Genomic DNA, 26,913 nt, shown 5'->3' with positions numbered 1-26,913 from the left:
AAAGCCATTTAAGCCTTTTCACAGTGAGATCTATGCGATATGGCCGAGAAATGTAATTTTGATGTTAACTCCCAAACCGCTGCGCAGAAGTCAACCAAACTTCACCCAATAGTGTATTGTATCACATTCTAGTAGTTACATTTTAAAATTTCGTTCTAGGACATTTGGTTTGAGCGCAATTATTAAACTTAGGTCAAAAAAGCCATTTAAGCCTTTTCACAGTGAGATCTATGCGATATGGCCGAGAAATGTAATTTTGATGTTAACTCCCAAACCGCTGCGCAGAAGTCAACCAAACTTCACCCATTAGTGTATTGTATCACAATCTAGTAGTTACATGTGGAAATTTGGTTCTAGGACATTTGATTTGAGCGCAATCCTCAAACTTAGGTCAAAAAAGCCATTTAAGCCTTTTCACAGTGAGATCTATGCGATATGGCCGAGAAATGTAATTTTGATGTTAACTCCCAAACCGCTGCGCAGAAGTCAACTAAACTTCACCCAATAGTGTATTGTATCACATTCTAGTAGTTACATTTGAACATTTCGTTCTAGGACATTTGGTTTGAGCGCAATCATTAAACTTAATTAAAAAAAGTCATTTAAGCCTTTTCACAGTGAGATCTATGCGATATGGCCGAGAAATGTAATTTTGATGTTAACTCCCAAACCGCTGCGCAGAAGTTTACCAAACTTCACCCAATAGTGTATTGTATCACAATCTAGTAGTTACATTTGAAAATTTTGTTCTAGGACATTTTGTTTGAACGCAATCATCAAACTTAATTAAAAAAGTCATTTAAGCCTTTTCACAGTGAGATCTATGCGATATGGCCGATTAATGTAATTTTGATGTTAACTCCCAAACCGCTGCGCAGAAGTCAACCAAACTTCACCCAATAGTGTATTGTATCACAATCTAGTAGTTACATTTGAAAATTTTGTTCTAGGAAATTTTGTTTGAGCGCAATCATCAAACTTAATTAAAAAAGTCATTTAAGCTTTTTCACAGTGAGATCTATGCGATATGGCCGAGAAATGTAATTTTGATGTTAACTCCCAAACCGCTGCGCAGAAGTCAACCAAACTTCACCCATTAGTGTATTGTATCACAATCTAGTAGTTACATGTGGAAATTTGGTTCTAGGACATTTGATTTGAGCGCAATCCTCAAACTTAGGTCAAAAAAGCCATTTAAGCCTTTTCACAGTGAGATCTATGCGATATGGCCGAGAAATGTAATTTTGATGTTAACTCCCAAACCGCTGTGCAGAAGTCAACCAAACTTCACCCAATAGTGTATTGTATCACATTCTAGTAGTTACATTTTAAAATTTCGTTCTAGGACATTTGGTTTGAGCGCAATTATTAAACTTAGGTCAAAAAAGCCATTTAAGCCTTTTCACAGTGAGATCTATGCGATATGGCCGAGAAATTTAATTTTGATGTTATCTCCCAAACCGCTGCGCAGAAGTAAACCAAACTTCACCCATTAGTGTATTGTATCACAATCTAGTAGTTACATGTGGAAATTTGGTTCTAGGACATTTGATTTGAGCGCAATCCTCAAACTTAGGTCAAAAAAGCCATTTAAGCCTTTTCACAGTGAGATCTATGCGATATGGCCGAGAAATGTAATTTTGATGTTAACTCCCAAACCGCTGCGCAGAAGTCAACTAAACTTCACCCAATAGTGTATTGTATCACATTCTAGTAGTTACATTTGAAAATTTCGTTCGAGGACATTTGGTTTGAGCGCAATCATTAAACTTAATTAAAAAAGTCATTTAAGCCTTTTCACAGTGAGATCTATGCGATATGGCCGAGAAATGTAATTTTGATGTTAACTCCCAAACCGCTGCGCAGAAGTCAACCAAACTTCACCCATTAGTGTATTGTATCACAATCTAGTAATTACATGTGGAAATTTGGTTCTAGGACATTTGATTTGAGCGCAATCCTCAAACTTAGGTCAAAAAAGCCATTTAAGCCTTTTCACAGTGAGATCTATGCGATATGGCCGAGAAATGTAATTTTGATGTTAACTCCCAAACCGCTGCGCAGAAGTCAACCAAACTTCACCCAATAGTGTATTGTATCACAATCTAGTAGTTACATTTGAAAATTTTGTTCTAGGACATTTTGTTTGAACGCAATCATCAAACTTAATTAAAAAAGTCATTTAAGCCTTTTCACAGTGAGATCTATGCGATATGGCCGAGAAATGTAATTTTGATGTTAACTCCCAAACCGCTGCGCAGAAGTCAACCAAACTTCACCCAATAGTGTATTGTATCACATTCTAGTAGTTACATGTGGAAATTTGGTTCTAGGACATTTGATTTGAGCGCAATCCTCAAACTTAGGTCAAAAAAGCCATTTAAGCCTTTTCACAGTGAGATCTATGCGATATGGCCGAGAAATGTAATTTTGATGTTAACTCCCAAACCGCTGCGCAGAAGTCAACCAAACTTCACCCAATAGTGTATTGTATCACATTCTAGTAGTTACATTTTAAAATTTCGTTCTAGGACATTTGGTTTGAGCGCAATTATTAAACTTAGGTCAAAAAAGCCATTTAAGCCTTTTCACAGTGAGATCTATGCGATATGGCCGAGAAATGTAATTTTGATGTTAACTCCCAAACCGCTGCGCAGAAGTAAACCAAACTTCACCCATTAGTGTATTGTATCACAATCTAGTAGTTACATGTGGAAATTTGGTTCTAGGACATTTGATTTGAGCGCAATCCTCAAACTTAGGTCAAAAAAGCCATTTCACAGTGAGATCTATGCGATATGGCCGAGAAATGTAATTTTGATGTTAACTCCCAAACCGCTGCGCAGAAGTCAACTAAACTTCACCCAATAGTGTATTGTATCACATTCTAGTAGTTACATTTGAAAATTTCGTTCGAGGACATTTGGTTTGAGCGCAATCATTAAACTTAATTAAAAAAGTCATTTAAGCCTTTTCACAGTGAGATCTATGCGATATGGCCGAGAAATGTAATTTTGATGTTAACTCCCAAACCGCTGCGCAGAAGTCAACCAAACTTCACCCATTAGTGTATTGTATCACAATCTAGTAATTACATGTGGAAATTTGGTTCTAGGACATTTGATTTGAGCGCAATCCTCAAACTTAGGTCAAAAAAGCCATTTAAGCCTTTTCACAGTGAGATCTATGCGATATGGCCGAGAAATGTAATTTTGATGTTAACTCCCAAACCGCTGCGCAGAAGTCAACCAAACTTCACCCAATAGTGTATTGTATCACAATCTAGTAGTTACATTTGAAAATTTTGTTCTAGGACATTTTGTTTGAACGCAATCATCAAACTTAATTAAAAAAGTCATTTAAGCCTTTTCACAGTGAGATCTATGCGATATGGCCGAGAAATGTAATTTTGATGTTAACTCCCAAACCGCTGCGCAGAAGTCAACCAAACTTCACCCAATAGTGTATTGTATCACAATCTAGTACTTACATTTGAAAATTTTGTTCTAGGACATTTTGTTTGAGCGCAATCATCAAACTTAATTAAAAAAGTCATTTAAGCCTTTTCACAGTGAGATCTATGCGATATGGCCGAGAAATGTAATTTTGATGTTAACTCCCAAACCGCTGCGCAGAAGTCAACCAAACTTCACCCATTAGTGTATTGTATCACAATCTAGTAGTTACATGTGGAAATTTGGTTATTGGACATTTGATTTGAGCGCAATCCTCAAACTTAGGTCAAAAAAGCCATTTAAGCCTTTTCACAGTGAGATCTATGCGATATGGCCGAGAAATGTAATTTTGATGTTAACTCCCAAACCGCTGCGCAGAAGTCAACCAAACTTCACCCAATAGTGTATTGTATCACAATCTAGTAGTTACATTTGAAAATTTTGTTCTAGGAAATTTTGTTTGAGCGCAATCATCAAACTTAATTAAAAAAGTCATTTAAGCCTTTTCACAGTGAGATCTATGCGATATGGCCGAGAAATGTAATTTTGATGTTCACTCCCAAACCGCTGCGCAGAAGTCAACCAAACTTCATCCATTAGTGTATTGTATCACAATCTAGTAGTTACATGTGGAAATTTGTTTCTAGGACATTTGATTTGAGCGCAATCCTCAAACTTAGGTCAAAAAAGCCATTTAAGCCTTTTCACAGTGAGATCTATGCGATATGGCCGAGAAATGTAATTTTGATGTTAACTCCCAAACCGCTGCGCAGAAGTCAACCAAACTTCACCCAATAGTGTATTGTATCACAATCTAGTAGTTACATGTGGAAATTTGGTTCTAGGACATTTGATTTGAGCGCAATCCTCAAACTTAGGTCAAAAAAGCCATTTAAGCCTTTTCACAGTGAGATCTATGCGATATGGCCGAGAAATGTAATTTTGATGTTAACTCCCAAACCGCTGCGCAGAAGTCAACCAAACTTCACCCAATAGTGTATTGTATCACATTCTAGTAGTTACATTTTAAAATTTCGTTCTAGGACATTTGGTTTGAGCGCAATTATTAAACTTAGGTCAAAAAAGCCATTTAAGCCTTTTCACAGTGAGATCTATGCGATATGGCCGAGAAATGTAATTTTGATGTTAACTCCCAAACCGCTGCGCAGAAGTCAACCAAACTTCACCCATTAGTGTATTGTATCACAATCTAGTAGTTACATGTGGAAATTTGGTTCTAGGACATTTGATTTGAGCGCAATCCTCAAACTTAGGTCAAAAAAGCCATTTAAGCCTTTTCACAGTGAGATCTATGCGATATGGCCGAGAAATGTAATTTTGATGTTAACTCCCAAACCGCTGCGCAGAAGTCAACTAAACTTCACCCAATAGTGTATTGTATCACATTCTAGTAGTTACATTTGAACATTTCGTTCTAGGACATTTGGTTTGAGCGCAATCATTAAACTTAATTAAAAAAAGTCATTTAAGCCTTTTCACAGTGAGATCTATGCGATATGGCCGAGAAATGTAATTTTGATGTTAACTCCCAAACCGCTGCGCAGAAGTTTACCAAACTTCACCCAATAGTGTATTGTATCACAATCTAGTAGTTACATTTGAAAATTTTGTTCTAGGACATTTTGTTTGAACGCAATCATCAAACTTAATTAAAAAAGTCATTTAAGCCTTTTCACAGTGAGATCTATGCGATATGGCCGATTAATGTAATTTTGATGTTAACTCCCAAACCGCTGCGCAGAAGTCAACCAAACTTCACCCAATAGTGTATTGTATCACAATCTAGTAGTTACATTTGAAAATTTTGTTCTAGGAAATTTTGTTTGAGCGCAATCATCAAACTTAATTAAAAAAGTCATTTAAGCTTTTTCACAGTGAGATCTATGCGATATGGCCGAGAAATGTAATTTTGATGTTAACTCCCAAACCGCTGCGCAGAAGTCAACCAAACTTCACCCATTAGTGTATTGTATCACAATCTAGTAGTTACATGTGGAAATTTGGTTCTAGGACATTTGATTTGAGCGCAATCCTCAAACTTAGGTCAAAAAAGCCATTTAAGCCTTTTCACAGTGAGATCTATGCGATATGGCCGAGAAATGTAATTTTGATGTTAACTCCCAAACCGCTGCGCAGAAGTCAACTAAACTTCACCCAATAGTGTATTGTATCACATTCTAGTAGTTACATTTGAAAATTTCGTTCGAGGACATTTGGTTTGAGCGCAATCATTAAACTTAATTAAAAAAGTCATTTAAGCCTTTTCACAGTGAGATCTATGCGATATGGCCGAGAAATGTAATTTTGATGTTAACTCCCAAACCGCTGCGCAGAAGTCAACCAAACTTCACCCATTAGTGTATTGTATCACAATCTAGTAATTACATGTGGAAATTTGGTTCTAGGACATTTGATTTGAGCGCAATCCTCAAACTTAGGTCAAAAAAGCCATTTAAGCCTTTTCACAGTGAGATCTATGCGATATGGCCGAGAAATGTAATTTTGATGTTAACTCCCAAACCGCTGCGCAGAAGTCAACCAAACTTCACCCAATAGTGTATTGTATCACAATCTAGTAGTTACATTTGAAAATTTTGTTCTAGGACATTTTGTTTGAACGCAATCATCAAACTTAATTAAAAAAGTCATTTAAGCCTTTTCACAGTGAGATCTATGCGATATGGCCGAGAAATGTAATTTTGATGTTAACTCCCAAACCGCTGCGCAGAAGTCAACCAAACTTCACCCAATAGTGTATTGTATCACAATCTAGTAGTTACATTTGAAAATTTTGTTCTAGGAAATTTTGTTTGAGCGCAATCATCAAACTTAATTAAAAAAGTCATTCAAGCCTTTTCACAGTGAGATCTATGCGATATGGCCGAGAAATGTAATTTTGATGTTCACTCCCAAACCGCTGCGCAGAAGTCAACCAAACTTCATCCATTAGTGTATTGTATCACAATCTAGTAGTTACATGTGGAAATTTGGTTCTAAGACATTTGATTTGAGCGCAATCCTCAAACTTAGGTCAAAAAAGCCATTTAAGCCTTTTCACAGTGAGATCTATGCGATATGGCCGAGAAATGTAATTTTGATGTTAACTCCCAAACCGCTGCGCAGAAGTCAACTAAACTTCACCCAATAGTGTATTGTATCACATTCTAGTAGTTACATTTGAAAATTTCGTTCGAGGACATTTGGTTTGAGCGCAATCATTAAACTTAATTAAAAAAGTCATTTAAGCCTTTTCACAGTGAGATCTATGCGATATGGCCGAGAAATGTAATTTTGATGTTAACTCCCAAACCGCTGCGCAGAAGTCAACCAAACTTCACCCAATAGTGTATTGTATCACAATCTAGTAGTTACATTTGAAAATTTTGTTCTAGGACATTTTGTTTGAGCGCAATCATCAAACTTAATTAAAAAAGCCATTTAAGCCTTTTCACAGTGAGATCTATGCGATATGGCCGAGAAATGTAATTTTGATGTTAACTCCCAAACCGCTGCGCAGAAGTCAACCAAACTTCACCCAATAGTGTATTGTATCACATTCTAGTAGTTACATTTGAAAATTTCGTTCTAGGGGATTTGGTTTGAGCGCAATCATTAAACTTAATTAAAAGAGTCATTTAAGCCTTTTCACAGTGAGATCTATGCGATATGGCCGAGAAATGTAATTTTGATGTTAACTCCCAAACCGCTGCGCAGAAGTCAACTAAACTTCACCCAATAGTGTATTGTATCACATTCTAGTAGTTACATTTGAAAATTTCGTTCTAGGACATTTGGTTTGAGCGCAATCATTAAACTTAATTAAAAAAAGTCATTTAAGCCTTTTCACAGTGAGATCTATGCGATATGGCCGAGAAATGTAATTTTGATGTTAACTCCCAAACCGCTGCGCAGAAGTCAACCAAACTTCACCCAATAGTGTATTGTATCACAATCTAGTAGTTACATTTGAAAATTTTGTTCTAGGACATTTTGTTTGAACGCAATCATCAAACTTAATTAAAAAAGTCATTTAAGTCTTTTCACAGTGAGATCTATGCGATATGGCCGAGAAATGTAATTTTGATGTTAACTCCCAAACCGCTGCGCAGAAGTCAACCAAACTTCACCCAATAGTGTATTGTATCACAATCTAGTAGTTACATTTGAAAATTTTGTTCTAGGAAATTTTGTTTGAGCGCAATCATCAAACTTAATTAAAAAAGTCATTTAAGCCTTTTCACAGTGAGATCTATGCGATATGGCCGAGAAATGTAATTTTGATGTTAACTCCCAAACCGCTGCGCAGAAGTCAACCAAACTTCACCCATTAGTGTATTGTATCACAATCTAGTAGTTACATGTGGAAATTTGGTTCTAGGACATTTGATTTGAGCGCAATCCTCAAACTTAGGTCAAAAAAGCCATTTAAGCCTTTTCACAGTGAGATCTATGCGATATGGCCGAGAAATGTAATTTTGATGTTAACTCCCAAACCGCTGCGCAGAAGTCAACCAAACTTCACCCAATAGTGTATTGTATCACATTCTAGTAGTTACATTTTAAAATTTCGTTCTACTACATTTGGTTTGAGCGCAATTATTAAACTTAGGTCAAAAAAGCCATTTAAGCCTTTTCACAGTGAGATCTATGCGATATGGCCGAGAAATGTAATTTTGATGTTAACTCCCAAACCGCTGCGCAGAAGTAAACCAAACTTCACCCATTAGTGTATTGTATCACAATCTAGTAGTTACATGTGGAAATTTGGTTCTAGGACATTTGATTTGAGCGCAATCCTCAAACTTAGGTCAAAAAAGCCATTTAAGCCTTTTCACAGTGAGATCTATGCGATATGGCCGAGAAATGTAATTTTGATGTTAACTCCCAAACCGCTGCGCAGAAGTCAACCAAACTTCACCCAATAGTGTATTGTATCACATTCTAGTAGTTACATTTGAAAATTTCGTTCTAGGGGATTTGGTTTGAGCGCAATCATTAAACTTAATTAAAAAAGTCATTTAAGCCTTTTCACAGTGAGATCTATGCGATATGGCCGAGAAATGTAATTTTGATGTTAACTCCCAAACCGCTGCGCAGAAGTCAACTAAACTTCACCCAATAGTTTATTGTATCACATTCTAGTAGTTACATTTGAACATTTCGTTCTAGGACATTTGGTTTGAGCGCAATCATTAAACTTAATTAAAAAAAGTCATTTAAGCCTTTTCACAGTGAGATCTATGCGATATGGCCGAGAAATGTAATTTTGATGTTAACTCCCAAACCGCTGCGCAGAAGTCAACCAAACTTCACCCAATAGTGTATTGTATCACATTCTAGTAGTTACATTTTAAAATTTCGTTCTAGGACATTTGGTTTGAGCGCAATTATTAAACTTAGGTCAAAAAAGCCATTTAAGCCTTTTCACAGTGAGATCTATGCGATATGGCCGAGAAATGTAATTTTGATGTTAACTCCCAAACCGCTGCGCAGAAGTCAACCAAACTTCACCCATTAGTGTATTGTATCACAATCTAGTAGTTACATGTGGAAATTTGGTTCTAGGACATTTGATTTGAGCGCAATCCTCAAACTTAGGTCAAAAAAGCCATTTAAGCCTTTTCACAGTGAGATCTATGCGATATGGCCGAGAAATGTAATTTTGATAACTCCCAAACTGCTGCGCAGAAGTCAACCAAACTTCACCCAATAGTGTATTGTATCACATTCTAGTAGTTACATTTTAAAATTTCGTTCTAGGACATTTGGTTTGAGCGCAATTATTAAACTTAGGTCAAAAAAGCCATTTAAGCCTTTTCACAGTGAGATCTATGCGATATGGCCGAGAAATGTAATTTTGATGTTAACTCCCAAACCGCTGCGCAGAAGTCAACCAAACTTCACCCATTAGTGTATTGTATCACAATCTAGTAGTTACATGTGGAAATTTGGTTCGAGGACATTTGATTTGAGCGCAATCCTCAAACTTAGGTCAAAAAAGCCATTTAAGCCTTTTCACAGTGAGATCTATGCGATATGGCCGAGAAATGTAATTTTGATGTTAACTCCCAAACCGCTGCGCAGAAGTCAACTAAACTTCACCCAATAGTGTATTGTATCACATTCTAGTAGTTACATTTGAAAATTTCGTTCGAGGACATTTGGTTTGAGCGCAATCATTAAACTTAATTAAAAAAGTCATTTAAGCCTTTTCACAGTGAGATCTATGCGATATGGCCGAGAAATGTAATTTTGATGTTAACTCCCAAACCGCTGCGCAGAAGTCAACCAAACTTCACCCATTAGTGTATTGTATCACAATCTAGTAATTACATGTGGAAATTTGGTTCAAGGACATTTGATTTGAGCGCAATCATTAAACTTAGGTCAAAAAAGCCATTTAAGCCTTTTCACAGTGAGATCTATTCGATATGGCCGAGAAATGTAATTTTGATGTTAACTCCCAAACCGCTGCGCAGAAGTCAACCAAACTTCACCCAATAGTGTATTGTATCACAATCTAGTAGTTACATTTGAAAATTTTGTTCTAGGAAATTTTGTTTGAGCGCAATCATCAAACTTAATTAAAAAAGTCATTTAAGCCTTTTCACAGTGAGATCTATGCGATATGGCCGAGAAATGTAATTTTGATGTTAACTCCCAAACCGCTGCGCAGAAGTCAACCAAACTTCACCCATTAGTGTATTGTATCACAATCTAGTAGTTACATGTGGAAATTTGGTTCTAGGACATTTGATTTGAGCGCAATCCTCAAACTTAGGTCAAAAAAGCCATTTAAGCCTTTTCACAGTGAGATCTATGCGATATGGCCGAGAAATGTAATTTTGATGTTAACTCCCAAACCGCTGCGCAGAAGTCAACCAAACTTCACCCAATAGTGTATTGTATCACATTCTAGTAGTTACATTTTAAAATTTCGTTCTAGGACATTTGGTTTGAGCGCAATTATTAAACTTAGGTCAAAAAAGCCATTTAAGCCTTTTCACAGTGAGATCTATGCGATATGGCCGAGAAATGTAATTTTGATGTTAACTCCCAAACCGCTGCGCAGAAGTAAACCAAACTTCACCCATTAGTGTATTGTATCACAATCTAGTAGTTACATGTGGAAATTTGGTTCTAGGACATTTGATTTGAGCGCAATCCTCAAACTTAGGTCAAAAAAGCCATTTAAGCCTTTTCACAGTGAGATCTATGCGATATGGCCGAGAAATGTAATTTTGATGTTAACTCCCAAACCGCTGCGCAGAAGTCAACTAAACTTCACCCAATAGTGTATTGTATCACATTCTAGTAGTTACATTTGAAAATTTCGTTCGAGGACATTTGGTTTGAGCGCAATCATTAAACTTAATTAAAAAAGTCATTTAAGCCTTTTCACAGTGAGATCTATGCGATATGGCCGAGAAATGTAATTTTGATGTTAACTCCCAAACCGCTGCGCAGAAGTCAACCAAACTTCACCCATTAGTGTATTGTATCACAATCTAGTAATTACATGTGGAAATTTGGTTCTAGGACATTTGATTTGAGCGCAATCCTCAAACTTAGGTCAAAAAAGCCATTTAAGCCTTTTCACAGTGAGATCTATGCGATATGGCCGAGAAATGTAATTTTGATGTTAACTCCCAAACCGCTGCGCAGAAGTCAACCAAACTTCAACCAATAGTGTATTGTATCACAATCTAGTAGTTACATTTGAAAATTTTGTTCTAGAACATTTTGTTTGAACGCAATCATCAAACTTAATTAAAAAAGTCATTTAAGCCTTTTCACAGTGAGATCTATGCGATATGGCCGAGAAATGTAATTTTGATGTTAACTCCCAAACCGCTGCGCAGAAGTCAACCAAACTTCACCCATTAGTGTATTGTATCACAATCTAGTAGTTACATGTGGAAATTTGGTTATTGGACATTTGATTTGAGCGCAATCCTCAAACTTAGGTCAAAAAAGCCATTTAAGCCTTTTCACAGTGAGATCTATGCGATATGGCCGAGAAATGTAATTTTGATGTTAACTCCCAAACCGCTGCGCAGAAGTCAACCAAACTTCACCCAATAGTGTATTGTATCACAATCTAGTAGTTACATTTGAAAATTTTGTTCTAGGACATTTTGTTTGAGCGCAATCATCAAACTTAATTAAAAAAGTCATTTAAGCCTTTTCACAGTGAGATCTATGCGATATGGCCGAGAAATGTAATTTTGATGTTAACTCCCAAACCGCTGCGCAGAAGTCAACCAAACTTCACCCAATAGTGTATTGTATCACAATCTAGTAGTTACATTTGAAAATTTTGTTCTAGGAAATTTTGTTTGAGCGCAATCATCAAACTTAATTAAAAAAGTCATTTAAGCCTTTTCACAGTGAGATCTATGCGATATGGCCGAGAAATGTAATTTTGATGTTCACTCCCAAACCGCTGCGCAGAAGTCAACCAAACTTCATCCATTAGTGTATTGTATCACAATCTAGTAGTTACATGTGGAAATTTGGTTCTAGGACATTTGATTTGAGCGCAATCCTCAAACTTAGGTCAAAAAAGCCATTTAAGCCTTTTCACAGTGAGATCTATGCGATATGGCCGAGAAAAGTAATTTTGATGTTAACTCCCAAACCGCTGCGCAGAAGTCAACCAAACTTCACCCAATAGTGTATTGTATCACATTCTAGTAGTTACATTTGAAAATTTCGTTCTAGGGGATTTGGTTTGAGCGCAATCATTAAACTTAATTAAAAGAGTCATTTAAGCCTTTTCACAGTGAGATCTATGCGATATGGCCGAGAAATGTAATTTTGATGTTAACTCCCAAACCGCTGCGCAGAAGTCAACTAAACTTCACCCAATAGTGTATTGTATCACATTCTAGTAGTTACATTTGAAAATTTCGTTCTAGGACATTTGGTTTGAGCGCAATCATTAAACTTAATTAAAAAAAGTCATTTAAGCCTTTTCACAGTGAGATCTATGCGATATGGCCGAGAAATGTAATTTTGATGTTAACTCCCAAACCGCTGCGCAGAAGTCAACCAAACTTCACCCAATAGTGTATTGTATCACAATCTAGTAGTTACATTTGAAAATTTTGTTCTAGGACATTTTGTTTGAACGCAATCATCAAACTTAATTAAAAAAGTCATTTGTCTTTTCACAGTGAGATCTATGCGATATGGCCGAGAAATGTAATTTTGATGTTAACTCCCAAACCGCTGCGCAGAAGTCAACCAAACTTCACCCAATAGTGTATTGTATCACAATCTAGTAGTTACATTTGAAAATTTTGTTCTAGGAAATTTTGTTTGAGCGCAATCATCAAACTTAATTAAAAAAGTCATTTAAGCCTTTTCACAGTGAGATCTATGCGATATGGCCGAGAAATGTAATTTTGATGTTAACTCCCAAACCGCTGCGCAGAAGTCAACCAAACTTCACCCATTAGTGTATTGTATCACAATCTAGTAGTTACATGTGGAAATTTGGTTCTAGGACATTTGATTTGAGCGCAATCCTCAAACTTAGGTCAAAAAAGCCATTTAAGCCTTTTCACAGTGAGATCTATGCGATATGGCCGAGAAATGTAATTTTGATGTTAACTCCCAAACCGCTGCGCAGAAGTCAACCAAACTTCACCCAATAGTGTATTGTATCACATTCTAGTAGTTACATTTTAAAATTTCGTTCTAGGACATTTGGTTTGAGCGCAATTATTAAACTTAGGTCAAAAAAGCCATTTAAGCCTTTTCACAGTGAGATCTATGCGATATGGCCGAGAAATGTAATTTTGATGTTAACTCCCAAACCGCTGCGCAGAAGTAAACCAAACTTCACCCATTAGTGTATTGTATCACAATCTAGTAGTTACATGTGGAAATTTGGTTCTAGGACATTTGATTTGAGCGCAATCCTCAAACTTAGGTCAAAAAAGCCATTTAAGCCTTTTCACAGTGAGATCTATGCGATATGGCCGAGAAATGTAATTTTGATGTTAACTCCCAAACCGCTGCGCAGAAGTCAACCAAACTTCACCCAATAGTGTATTGTATCACATTCCAGTAGTTACATTTGAAAATTTCGTTCTAGGGGATTTGGTTTGAGCGCAATCATTAAACTTAATTAAAAAAGTCATTTAAGCCTTTTCACAGTGAGATCTATGCGATATGGCCGAGAAATGTAATTTTGATGTTAACTCCCAAACCGCTGCGCAGAAGTCAACTAAACTTCACCCAATAGTGTATTGTATCACATTCTAGTAGTTACATTTGAACATTTCGTTCTAGGACATTTGGTTTGAGCGCAATCATTAAACTTAATTAAAAAAAGTCATTTAAGCCTTTTCACAGTGAGATCTATGCGATATGGCCGAGAAATGTAATTTTGATGTTAACTCCCAAACCGCTGCGCAGAAGTCAACCAAACTTCACCCAATAGTGTATTGTATAACATTCTAGTAGTTACATGTGGAAATTTGGTTCTAGGACATTTGATTTGAGCGCAATCCTCAAACTTAGGTCAAAAAAGCCATTTAAGCCTTTTCACAGTGAGATCTATGCGATATGGCCGAGAAATGTAATTTTGATGTTAACTCCCAAACCGCTGCGCAGAAGTCAACCAAACTTCACCCAATAGTGTATTGTATCACATTCTAGTAGTTACATTTTAAAATTTCGTTCTAGGACATTTGGTTTGAGCGCAATTATTAAACTTAGGTCAAAAAAGCCATTTGAGCCTTTTCACAGTGAGATCTATGCGATATGGCCGAGAAATGTAATTTTGATGTTAACTCCCAAACCGCTGCGCAGAAGTCAACCAAACTTCACCCATTAGTGTATTGTATCACAATCTAGTAGTTACATTTGAAAATTTTGTTCTAGGATATTTTGTTTGAGCGCAATCATCAAACTTAATTAAAAAAGTCATTTAAGCCTTTTCACAGTGAGATCTATGCGATATGGCCGAGAAATGTAATTTTGATGTTAACTCCCAAACCGCTGCGCAGAAGTCAATCAAACTTCACCCAATAGTGTATTGTATCACATTCTAGTAGTTACATTTGAAAATTTCGTTCTAGGACATTTGGTTTGAGCGCAATCATTAAACTTAGGTCAAAAAAGCCATTTAAGCCTTTTCACAGTGAGATCTATGCGATATGGCCGAGAAATGTAATTTTGATGTTAACTCCCAAACCGCTGCGCAGAAGTCAACCAAACTTCACCCAATAGTGTATTGTATCACATTCTAGTAGTTACATTTGAAAATTTCGTTCTAGGACATTTGGTTTGAGCGCAATCTTTAAACTTAGGTCAAAAAAGCCATTTAAGCCTTTTCACAGTGAGATCTATGCGATATGGCCGAGAAATGTAATTTTGATGTTAACTCCCAAACCGCTGCGCAGAAGTCAACCAAACTTCACCCAATAGTGTATTGTATCACAATCTAGTAGTTACATTTGAAAATTTTGTTCTAGGACATTTTGTTTAAACGCAATCATCAAACTTAATTAAAAAAGTCATTTAAGCCTTTTCACAGTGAGATCTATGCGATATGGCCGAGAAATGTAATTTTGATGTTAACTCCCAAACCGCTGCGCAGAAGTCAACCAAACTTCACCCAATAGTGTATTGTATCACAATCTAGTAGTTACATTTGGAAATTTGGTTCTTGGACATTTGATTTGAGCGCAATCCTCAAACTTAGGTCAAAAAAGCCATTTAAGCCTTTTCACAGTGAGATCTATTCGATATGGCCGAGAAATGTAATTTTGATGTTAACTCCCAAACCGCTGCGCAGAAGTTAACCAAACTTCACCCAATAGTGTATTGTATCACAATCTAGTAGTTACATTTGAAAATTTTGTTCTAGGACATTTTGTTTGAACGCAATCATCAAACTTAATTAAAAAAGTCATTTAAGCCTTTTCACAGTGAGATCTATGCGATATGGCCGAGAAATGTAATTTTGATGTTAACTCCCAAACCGCTGCGCAGAAGTCAACCAAACTTCACCCAATAGTGTATTTTATCACAATCTAGTAGTTACATTTGGAAATTTAGTTATAGGACATTTGATTTGAGCGCAATCTTCAAACTTAATTAAAAAAAGTCATTTAAGCCTTTTCACAGTGAGATCTATGCGATATGGCCGAGAAATGTAATTTTGATGTTCACTCCCAAACCGCTGCGCAGAAGTCAACCAAACTTCAACCATTAGTGTATTGTATCACAATCTAGTAGTTACATGTGGAAATTTGGTTCTAGGACATTTGATTTGAGCGCAATCCTCAAACTTAGGTCAAAAAAGCCATTTAAGCCTTTTCACAGTGAGATCTATGCGATATGGCCGAGAAATGTAATTTTGATGTTAACTCCCAAACCGCTGCGCAGAAGTCAACCAAACTTCACCCAATAGTGTATTGTATCACATTCTAGTAGTTACATTTGAAAATTTCGTTCTAGGACATTTGGTTTGAGCGCAATCTTTAAACTTAGGTCAAAAAAGCCATTTAAGCCTTTTCACAGTGAGATCTATGCGATATGGCCGAGAAATGTAATTTTGATGTTAACTCCCAAACCGCTGCGCAGAAGTCAATCAAACTTCACCCAATAGTGTATTGTATCACAATCTAGTAGTTACATTTGAAAATTTTGTTCTAGGACATTTTGTTTAAACGCAATCATCAAACTTAATTAAAAAAGTCATTTAAGCCTTTTCACAGTGAGATCTATGCGATATGGCCGAGAAATGTAATTTTGATGTTAACTCCCAAACCGCTGCGCAGAAGTCAACCAAACTTCACCCAATAGTGTATTGTATCACAATCTAGTAGTTACATTTGGAAATTTGGTTCTTGGACATTTGATTTGAGCGCAATCCTCAAACTTAGGTCAAAAAAGCCATTTAAGCCTTTTCACAGTGAGATCTATGCGATATGGCCGAGAAATGTAATTTTGATGTTAACTCCCAAACCGCTGCGCAGAAGTCAACTAAACTTCACCCAATAGTGTATTGTATCACATTCTAGTAGTTACATTTGAAAATTTCGTTCTAGGACATTTGGTTTGAGCGCAATCATTAAACTTAATTAAAAAAGTCATTTAAGCCTTTTCACAGTGAGATCTATGCGATATGGCCGAGAAATGTAATTTTGATGTTAACTCCCAAACCGCTGCGCAGAAGTCAACCAAACTTCACCCATTAGTGTATTGTATCACAATCTAGTAATTACATGTGGAAATTTGGTTCTAGGACATTTGATTTGAGCGCAATCCTCAAACTTAGGTCAAAAAAGCCATTTAAGCCTTTTCACAGTGAGATCTCTGCGATATGGCCGAGAAATGTAATTTTGATGTTAACTCCCAAACCGCTGCGCAGAAGTCAACCAAACTTCACCCAATAGTGTATTGTATCACAATCTAGTAGTTACATTTGAAAATTTTGTTCTATGACATTTTGTTTGAACGCAATCATCAAACTTAATTAAAAAAGTCATTTAAGCCTTTTCACAGTGAGATCTATGCGATATGGCCGAGAAATGTAATTTTGATGTTAACTCCCAAACCGCTGCGCAGAAGTCAACCAAACTTCACCCATTAGTGTATTGTATCACAATCTAGTAGTTACATGTGGAAATTTGGTTATTGGACATTTGATTTGAGCGCAATCCTCAAACTTAGGTCAAAAAAGCCATTTAAGCCTTTTCACAGTGAGATCTATGCGATATGGCCGAGAAATGTAATTTTGATGTTAACTCCCAAACCGCTGCGCAGAAGTCAACCAAACTTCACCCATTAGTGTATTGTATCACAATCTAGTAGTTACATGTAGAAATTTGGTTCTAGGACATTTGATTTGAGCGCAATCCTCAAACTTAGGTCAAAAAAGCCATTTAAGCCTTTTCACAGTGAGATCTATGCGATATGGCCGAGAAATGTAATTTTGATGTTAACTCCCAAACCGCTGCGCAGAAGTCAACCAAACTTCTCCCAATAGTGTATTGTATCACAATCTAGTAGTTACATTTGAAAATTTTGTTCTAGGATATTTTGTTTGAGCGCAATCATCAAACTTAATTAAAAATGTCATTTAAGCCTTTTCACAGTGAGATCTATGCGATATGGCCGAGAAATGTAATTTTGATGTTAACTCCCAAACCGCTGCGCAGAAGTCAACCAAACTTCACCCATTAGTGTATTGTATCACAATCTAGTAGTTACATGTAGAAATTTGGTTCTAGGACATTTAATTTGAGCGCAATCCTCAAACATAGGTCAAAAAAGCCATTTAAGCCTTTTCACAGTGAGATCTATGCGATATGGCCGAGAAATGTAATTTTGATGTTAACTCCCAAACCGCTGCGCAGAAGTCAATCAAACTTCACCCAATCGTGTATTGTATCACATTCTAGTAGTTACATTTGAAAATTTCGTTCTAGGACATTTGGTTTGAGCGCAATCATTAAACTTAGGTCAAAAAAGCCATTTAAGCCTTTTCACAGTGAGATCTATGCGATATGGCCGAGAAATGTAATTTTGATGTTAACTCCCAAACCGCTGCGCAGAAGTCAACTAAACTTCACCCAATAGTGTATTGTATCACATTCTAGTAGTTACATTTGAAAATTTTGTTCTATGACATTTTGTTTGAACGCAATCATCAAACTTAATTAAAAAAGTCATTTAAGCCTTTTCACAGTGAGATCTATGCGATATGGCCGAGAAATGTAATTTTGATGTTAACTCCCAAACCGCTGCGCAGAAGTCAACCAAACTTCACCCATTAGTGTATTGTATCACAATCTAGTAGTTACATGTAGAAATTTGGTTCTAGGACATTTAATTTGAGCGCAATCCTCAAACTTAGGTCAAAAAAGCCATTTAAGCCTTTTCACAGTGAGATCTATGCGATATGGCCGAGAAATGTAATTTTGATGTTAACTCCCAAACCGCTGCGCAGAAGTCAATCAAACTTCACCCAATAGTGTATTGTATCACATTCTAGTAGTTACATTTGAAAATTTCGTTCTAGGACATTTGGTTTGAGCGCAATCATTAAACTTAGGTCAAAAAAGCCATTTAAGCCTTTTCACAGTGAGATCTATGCGATATGGCCGAGAAATGTAATTTTGATGTTAACTCCCAAACCGCTGCGCAGAAGTCAACTAAACTTCACCCAATAGTGTATTGTATCACATTCTAGTAGTTACATTTGAAAATTTTGTTCTATGACATTTTGTTTGAACGCAATCATCAAACTTAATTAAAAAAGTCATTTAAGCCTTTTCACAGTGAGATCTATGCGATATGGCCGAGAAATGTAATTTTGATGTTCACTCCCAAACCGCTGCGCAGAAGTCAACCAAACTTCACCCATTAGTGTATTGTATCACAATCTAGTAGTTACATGTAGAAATTTGGTTCTAGGACATTTGATTTGAGCGCAATCCTCAAACTTAGGTCAAAAAAGCCATTTAAGCCTTTTCACAGTGAGATCTATGCGATATGGCCGAGAAATGTAATTTTGATGTTAACTCCCAAACCGCTGCGCAGAAGTCAACCAAACTTCACCCAATAGTGTATTGTATCACAATCTAGTAGTTACATTTGAAAATTTTGTTCTAGGATATTTTGTTTGAGCGCAATCATCAAACTTAATTAAAAAAGTCATTTAAGCCTTTTCACAGTGAGATCTATGCGATATGGCCGAGAAATGTAATTTTGATGTTAACTCCCAAACCGCTGCGCAGAAGTCAACCAAACTTCACCCATTAGTGTATTGTATCACAATCTAGTAGTTACATGTAGAAATTTGGTTCTAGGACATTTAATTTGAGCGCAATCCTCAAACTTAGGTCAAAAAAGCCATTTAAGCCTTTTCACAGTGAGATCTATGCGATATGGCCGAGAAATGTAATTTTGATGTTAACTCCCAAACCGCTGCGCAGAAGTCAATCAAACTTCACCCAATAGTGTATTGTATCACATTCTAGTAGTTACATTTGAAAATTTCGTTCTAGGACATTTGGTTTGAGCGCAATCATTAAACTTAGGTCAAAAAAGCCATTTAAGCCTTTTCACAGTGAGATCTATGCTATATGGCCGAGAAATGTAATTTTGATGTTAACTCCCAAACCGCTGCGCAGAAGTCAACTAAACTTCACCCAATAGTGTATTGTATCACATTCTAGTAGTTACATTTGAAAATTTCGTTCTAGGACATTTGGTTTGAGCGCAATCATTAAACTTAATTAAAAAAGTCATTTAAGCCTTTTCACAGTGAGATCTATGCGATATGGCCGAGAAATGTAATTTTGATGTTAACTCCCAAACCGCTGCGCAGAAGTAAACCAAACTTCACCCATTAGTGTATTGTATCACAATCTAGTAATTACATGTGGAAATTTGGTTCTAGGACATTTGATTTGAGCGCAATCCTCAAACTTAGGTCAAAAAAGCCATTTAAGCCTTTTCACAGTGAGATCTCTGCGATATGGCCGAGAAATGTAATTTTGATGTTAACTCCCAAACCGCTGCGCAGAAGTCAACCAAACTTCACCCAATAGTGTATTGTATCACAATCTAGTAGTTACATTTGAAAATTTTGTTCTATGACATTTTGTTTGAACGCAATCATCAAACTTAATTAAAAAAGTCATTTAAGCCTTTTCACAGTGAGATCTATGCGATATGGCCGAGAAATGTAATTTTGATGTTCACTCCCAAACCGCTGCGCAGAAGTCAACCAAACTTCAACCATTAGTGTATTGTATCACAATCTAGTAGTTACATGTGGAAATTTGGTTCTAGGACATTTGGTTTGAGCGCAATCCTCAAACTTAGGTCAAAAAAGCCATTTAAGCCTTTTCACAGTGAGATCTATGCGATATGGCCGAGAAATGTAATTTTGATGTTAACTCCCAAACCGCTGCGCAGAAGTCAACCAAACTTCACCCAATAGTGTATTGTATCACAATCTAGTAGTTACATTTGAAAATTTTGTTCTAGGATATTTTGTTTGAGCGCAATCATCAAACTTAATTAAAAAAGTCATTTAAGCCTTTTCACAGTGAGATCTATGCGATATGGCCGAGAAATGTAATTTTGATGTTAACTCCCAAACCGCTGCGCAGAAGTCAACCAAACTTCACCCATTAGTGTATTGTATCACAATCTAGTAGTTACATGTAGAAATTTGGTTCTAGGACATTTAATTTGAGCGCAATCCTCAAACTTAGGTCAAAAAAGCCATTTAAGCCTTTTCACAGTGAGATCTATGCGATATGGCCGAGAAATGTAATTTTGATGTTAACTCCCAAACCGCTGCGCAGAAGTCAATCAAACTTCACCCAATAGTGTATTGTATCACATTCTAGTAGTTACATTTGAAAATTTCGTTCTAGGACATTTGGTTTGAGCGCAATCATTAAACTTAGGTCAAAAAAGCCATTTAAGCCTTTTCACAGTGAGATCTATGCGATATGGCCGAGAAATGTAATTTTGATGTTAACTCCCAAACCGCTGCGCAGAAGTCAACTAAACTTCACCCAATAGTGTATTGTATCACATTCTAGTAGTTACATTTGAAAATTTCGTTCTAGGACATTTGGTTTGAGCGCAATCATTAAACTTAATTAAAAAAGTCATTTAAGCCTTTTCACAGTGAGATCTATGCGATATGGCCGAGAAATGTAATTTTGATGTTAACTCCCAAACCGCTGCGCAGAAGTCAACCAAACTTCACCCATTAGTGTATTGTATCACAATCTAGTAGTTACATTTGAAAATTTTGTTCTAGGATATTTTGTTTGAGCGCAATCATCAAACTTAATTAAAAAAGTCATTTAAGCCTTTTCACAGTGAGATCTATGCGATATGGCCGAGAAATGTAATTTTGATGTTAACTCCCAAACCGCTGCGCAGAAGTCAACCAAACTTCACCCATTAGTGTATTGTATCACAATCTAGTAGTTACATGTAGAAATTTGGTTCTAGGACATTTAATTTGAGCGCAATCCTCAAACTTAGGTCAAAAAAGCCATTTAAGCCTTTTCACAGTGAGATCTATGCGATATGGCCGAGAAATGTAATTTTGATGTTAACTCCCAAACCGCTGCGCAGAAGTCAATCAAACTTCACCCAATAGTGTATTGTATCACATTCTAGTAGTTACATTTGAAAATTTCGTTCTAGGACATTTGGTTTGAGCGCAATCATTAAACTTAGGTCAAAAAAGCCATTTAAGCCTTTTCACAGTGAGATCTATGCGATATGGCCGAGAAATGTAATTTTGATGTTAAATCCCAAACCGCTGCGCAGAAGTCAACTAAACTTCACCCAATAGTGTATTGTATCACATTCTAGTAGTTACATTTGAAAATTTTGTTCTATGACATTTTGTTTGAACGCAATCATCAAACTTAATTAAAAAAGTCATTTAAGCCTTTTCACAGTGAGATCTATGCGATATGGCCGAGAAATGTAATTTTGATGTTCACTCCCAAACCGCTGCGCAGAAGTCAACCAAACTTCAACCATTAGTGTATTGTATCACAATCTAGTAGTTACATGTGGAAATTTGGTTCTAGGACATTTGATTTGAGCGCAATCCTCAAACTTAGGTCAAAAAAGCCATTTAAGCCTTTCCACAGTGAGATCTATGCGATATGGCCGAGAAATGTAATTTTGATGTTAACTCCCAAACCGCTGCGCAGAAGTCAATCAAACTTCACCCAATAGTGTATTGTATCACATTCTAGTAGTTACATTTGAAAATTTCGTTCTAGGACATTTGGTTTGAGCGCAATCATTAAACTTAGGTCAAAAAAGCCATTTAAGCCTTTTCACAGTGAGATCTATGCGATATGGCCGAGAAATGTAATTTTGATGTTAACTCCCAAACCGCTGCGCAGAAGTCAACTAAACTTCACCCAATAGTGTATTGTATCACATTCTAGTAGTTACATTTGAAAATTTCGTTCTAGGACATTTGGTTTGAGCGCAATCATTAAACTTAATTAAAAAAGTCATTTAAGCCTTTTCACAGTGAGATCTATGCGATATGGCCGAGAAATGTAATTTTGATGTTAACTCCCAAACCGCTGCGCAGAAGTCAACCAAACTTCACCCATTAGTGTATTGTATCACAATCTAGTAATTACATGTGGAAATTTGGTTCTAGGACATTTGATTTGAGCGCAATCCTCAAACTTAGGTCAAAAAAGCCATTTAAGCCTTTTCACAGTGAGATCTCTGCGATATGGCCGAGAAATGTAATTTTGATGTTAACTCCCAAACCGCTGCGCAGAAGTCAACCAAACTTCACCCAATAGTGTATTGTATCACAATCTAGTAGTTACATTTGAAAATTTTGTTCTATGACATTTTGTTTGAACGCAATCATCAAACTTAATTAAAAAAGTCATTTAAGCCTTTTCACAGTGAGATCTATGCGATATGGCCGAGAAATGTAATTTTGATGTTAACTCCCAAACCGCTGCGCAGAAGTCAACCAAACTTCACCCATTAGTGTATTGTATCACAATCTAGTAGTTACATGTGGAAATTTGGTTATTGGACATTTGATTTGAGCGCAATCCTCAAACTTAGGTCAAAAAAGCCATTTAAGCCTTTTCACAGTGAGATCTATGCGATATGGCCGAGAAATGTAATTTTGATGTTAACTCCCAAACCGCTGCGCAGAAGTCAACCAAACTTCACCCATTAGTGTATTGTATCACAATCTAGTAGTTACATGTAGAAATTTGGTTCTAGGACATTTGATTTGAGCGCAATCCTCAAACTTAGGTCAAAAAAGCCATTTAAGCCTTTTCACAGTGAGATCTATGCGATATGGCCGAGAAATGTAATTTTGATGTTAACTCCCAAACCGCTGCGCAGAAGTCAACCAAACTTCACCCAATAGTGTATTGTATCACAATCTAGTAGTTACATTTGAAAATTTTGTTCTAGGATATTTTGTTTGAGCGCAATCATCAAACTTAATTAAAAAAGTCATTTAAGCCTTTTCACAGTGAGATCTATGCGATATGGCCGAGAAATGTAATTTTGATGTTAACTCCCAAACCGCTGCGCAGAAGTCAACCAAACTTCACCCATTAGTGTATTGTATCACAATCTAGTAGTTACATGTAGAAATTTGGTTCTAGGACATTTAATTTGAGCGCAATCCTCAAACTTAGGTCAAAAAAGCCATTTAAGCCTTTTCACAGTGAGATCTATGCGATATGGCCGAGAAATGTAATTTTGATGTTAACTCCCAAACCGCTGCGCAGAAGTCAATCAAACTTCACCCAATAGTGTATTGTATCACATTCTAGTAGTTACATTTGAAAATTTCGTTCTAGGACATTTGGTTTGAGCGCAATCATTAAACTTAGGTCAAAAAAGCCATTTAAGCCTTTTCACAGTGAGATCTATGCTATGTGGCCGAGAAATGTAATTTTGATGTTAACTCCCAAACCGCTGCGCAGAAGTCAACTAAACTTCACCCAATAGTGTATTGTATCACATTCTAGTAGTTACATTTGAAAATTTCGTTCTAGGACATTTGGTTTGAGCGCAATCATTAAACTTAATTAAAAAAGTCATTTAAGCCTTTTCACAGTGAGATCTATGCGATATGGCCGAGAAATGTAATTTTGATGTTAACTCCCAAACCGCTGCGCAGAAGTAAACCAAACTTCACCCATTAGTGTATTGTATCACAATCTAGTAATTACATGTGGAAATTTGGTTCTAGGACATTTGATTTGAGCGCAATCCTCAAACTTAGGTCAAAAAAGCCATTTAAGCCTTTTCACAGTGAGATCTCTGCGATATGGCCGAGAAATGTAATTTTGATGTTAACTCCCAAACCGCTGCGCAGAAGTCAACCAAACTTCACCCAATAGTGTATTGTATCACAATCTAGTAGTTACATTTGAAAATTTTGTTCTATGACATTTTGTTTGAACGCAATCATCAAACTTAATTAAAAAAGTCATTTAAGCCTTTTCACAGTGAGATCTATGCGATATGGCCGAGAAATGTAATTTTGATGTTAACTCCCAAACCGCTGCGCAGAAGTCAACCAAACTTCACCCATTAGTGTATTGTATCACAATCTAGTAGTTACATGTGGAAATTTGGTTATTGGACATTTGATTTGAGCGCAATCCTCAAACTTAGGTCAAAAAAGCCATTTAAGCCTTTTCACAGTGAGATCTATGCGATATGGCCGAGAAATGTAATTTTGATGTTAACTCCCAAACCGCTGCGCAGAAGTCAACCAAACTTCACCCATTAGTGTATTGTATCACAATCTAGTAGTTACATGTAGAAATTTGGTTCTAGGACATTTGATTTGAGCGCAATCCTCAAACTTAGGTCAAAAAAGCCATTTAAGCCTTTTCACAGTGAGATCTATGCGATATGGCCGAGAAATGTAATTTTGATGTTAACTCCCAAACCGCTGCGCAGAAGTCAACCAAACTTCACCCAATAGTGTATTGTATCACAATCTAGTAGTTACATTTGAAAATTTTGTTCTAGGATATTTTGTTTGAGCGCAATCATCAAACTTAATTAAAAAAGTCATTTAAGCCTTTTCACAGTGAGATCTATGCGATATGGCCGAGAAATGTAATTTTGATGTTAACTCCCAAACCGCTGCGCAGAAGTCAACCAAACTTCACCCATTAGTGTATTGTATCACAATCTAGTAGTTACATGTAGAAATTTGGTTCTAGGACATTTAATTTGAGCGCAATCCTCAAACTTAGGTCAAAAAAGCCATTTAAGCCTTTTCACAGTGAGATCTATGCGATATGGCCGAGAAATGTAATTTTGATGTTAACTCCCAAACCGCTGCGCAGAAGTCAATCAAACTTCACCCAATAGTGTATTGTATCACATTCTAGTAGTTACATTTGAAAATTTCGTTCTAGGACATTTGGTTTGAGCGCAATCATTAAACTTAGGTCAAAAAAGCCATTTAAGCCTTTTCACAGTGAGATCTATGCTATGTGGCCGAGAAATGTAATTTTGATGTTAACTCCCAAACCGCTGCGCAGAAGTCAACTAAACTTCACCCAATAGTGTATTGTATCACATTCTAGTAGTTACATTTGAAAATTTCGTTCTAGGACATTTGGTTTGAGCGCAATCATTAAACTTAATTAAAAAAGTCATTTAAGCCTTTTCACAGTGAGATCTATGCGATATGGCCGAGAAATGTAATTTTGATGTTAACTCCCAAACCGCTGCGCAGAAGTAAACCAAACTTCACCCATTAGTGTATTGTATCACAATCTAGTAATTACATGTGGAAATTTGGTTCTAGGACATTTGATTTGAGCGCAATCCTCAAACTTAGGTCAAAAAAGCCATTTAAGCCTTTTCACAGTGAGATCTCTGCGATATGGCCGAGAAATGTAATTTTGATGTTAACTCCCAAACCGCTGCGCAGAAGTCAACCAAACTTCACCCAATAGTGTATTGTATCACAATCTAGTAGTTACATTTGAAAATTTTGTTCTATGACATTTTGTTTGAACGCAATCATCAAACTTAATTAAAAAAGTCATTTAAGCCTTTTCACAGTGAGATCTATGCGATATGGCCGAGAAATGTAATTTTGATGTTCACTCCCAAACCGCTGCGCAGAAGTCAACCAAACTTCAACCATTAGTGTATTGTATCACAATCTAGTAGTTACATGTGGAAATTTGGTTCTAGGACATTTGATTTGAGCGCAATCCTCAAACTTAGGTCAAAAAAGCCATTTAAGCCTTTTCACAGTGAGATCTATGCGATATGGCCGAGAAATGTAATTTTGATGTTAACTCCCAAACCGCTGCGCAGAAGTCAACCAAACTTCACCCAATAGTGTATTGTATCACAATCTAGTAGTTACATTTGAAAATTTTGTTCTAGGATATTTTGTTTGAGCGCAATCATCAAACTTAATTAAAAAAGTCATTTAAGCCTTTTCACAGTGAGATCTATGCGATATGGCCGAGAAATGTAATTTTGATGTTAACTCCCAAACCGCTGCGCAGAAGTCAACCAAACTTCACCCATTAGTGTATTGTATCACAATCTAGTAGTTACATGTAGAAATTTGGTTCTAGGACATTTAATTTGAGCGCAATCCTCAAACTTAGGTCAAAAAAGCCATTTAAGCCTTTTCACAGTGAGATCTATGCGATATGGCCGAGAAATGTAATTTTGATGTTAACTCCCAAACCGCTGCGCAGAAGTCAATCAAACTTCACCCAATAGTGTATTGTATCACATTCTAGTAGTTACATTTGAAAATTTCGTTCTAGGACATTTGGTTTGAGCGTAATCATTAAACTTAGGTCAAAAAAGCCATTTAAGCCTTTTCACAGTGAGATCTATGCGATATGGCCGAGAAATG

The sequence above is a fragment of the Corythoichthys intestinalis genome, unplaced genomic scaffold, assembly GCF_030265065.1.
Source record: "Corythoichthys intestinalis isolate RoL2023-P3 unplaced genomic scaffold, ASM3026506v1 HiC_scaffold_27, whole genome shotgun sequence".
Classification (NCBI taxonomy): domain Eukaryota; kingdom Metazoa; phylum Chordata; class Actinopteri; order Syngnathiformes; family Syngnathidae; genus Corythoichthys; species Corythoichthys intestinalis.
This window is presented reverse-complemented; position numbering follows the sequence as displayed.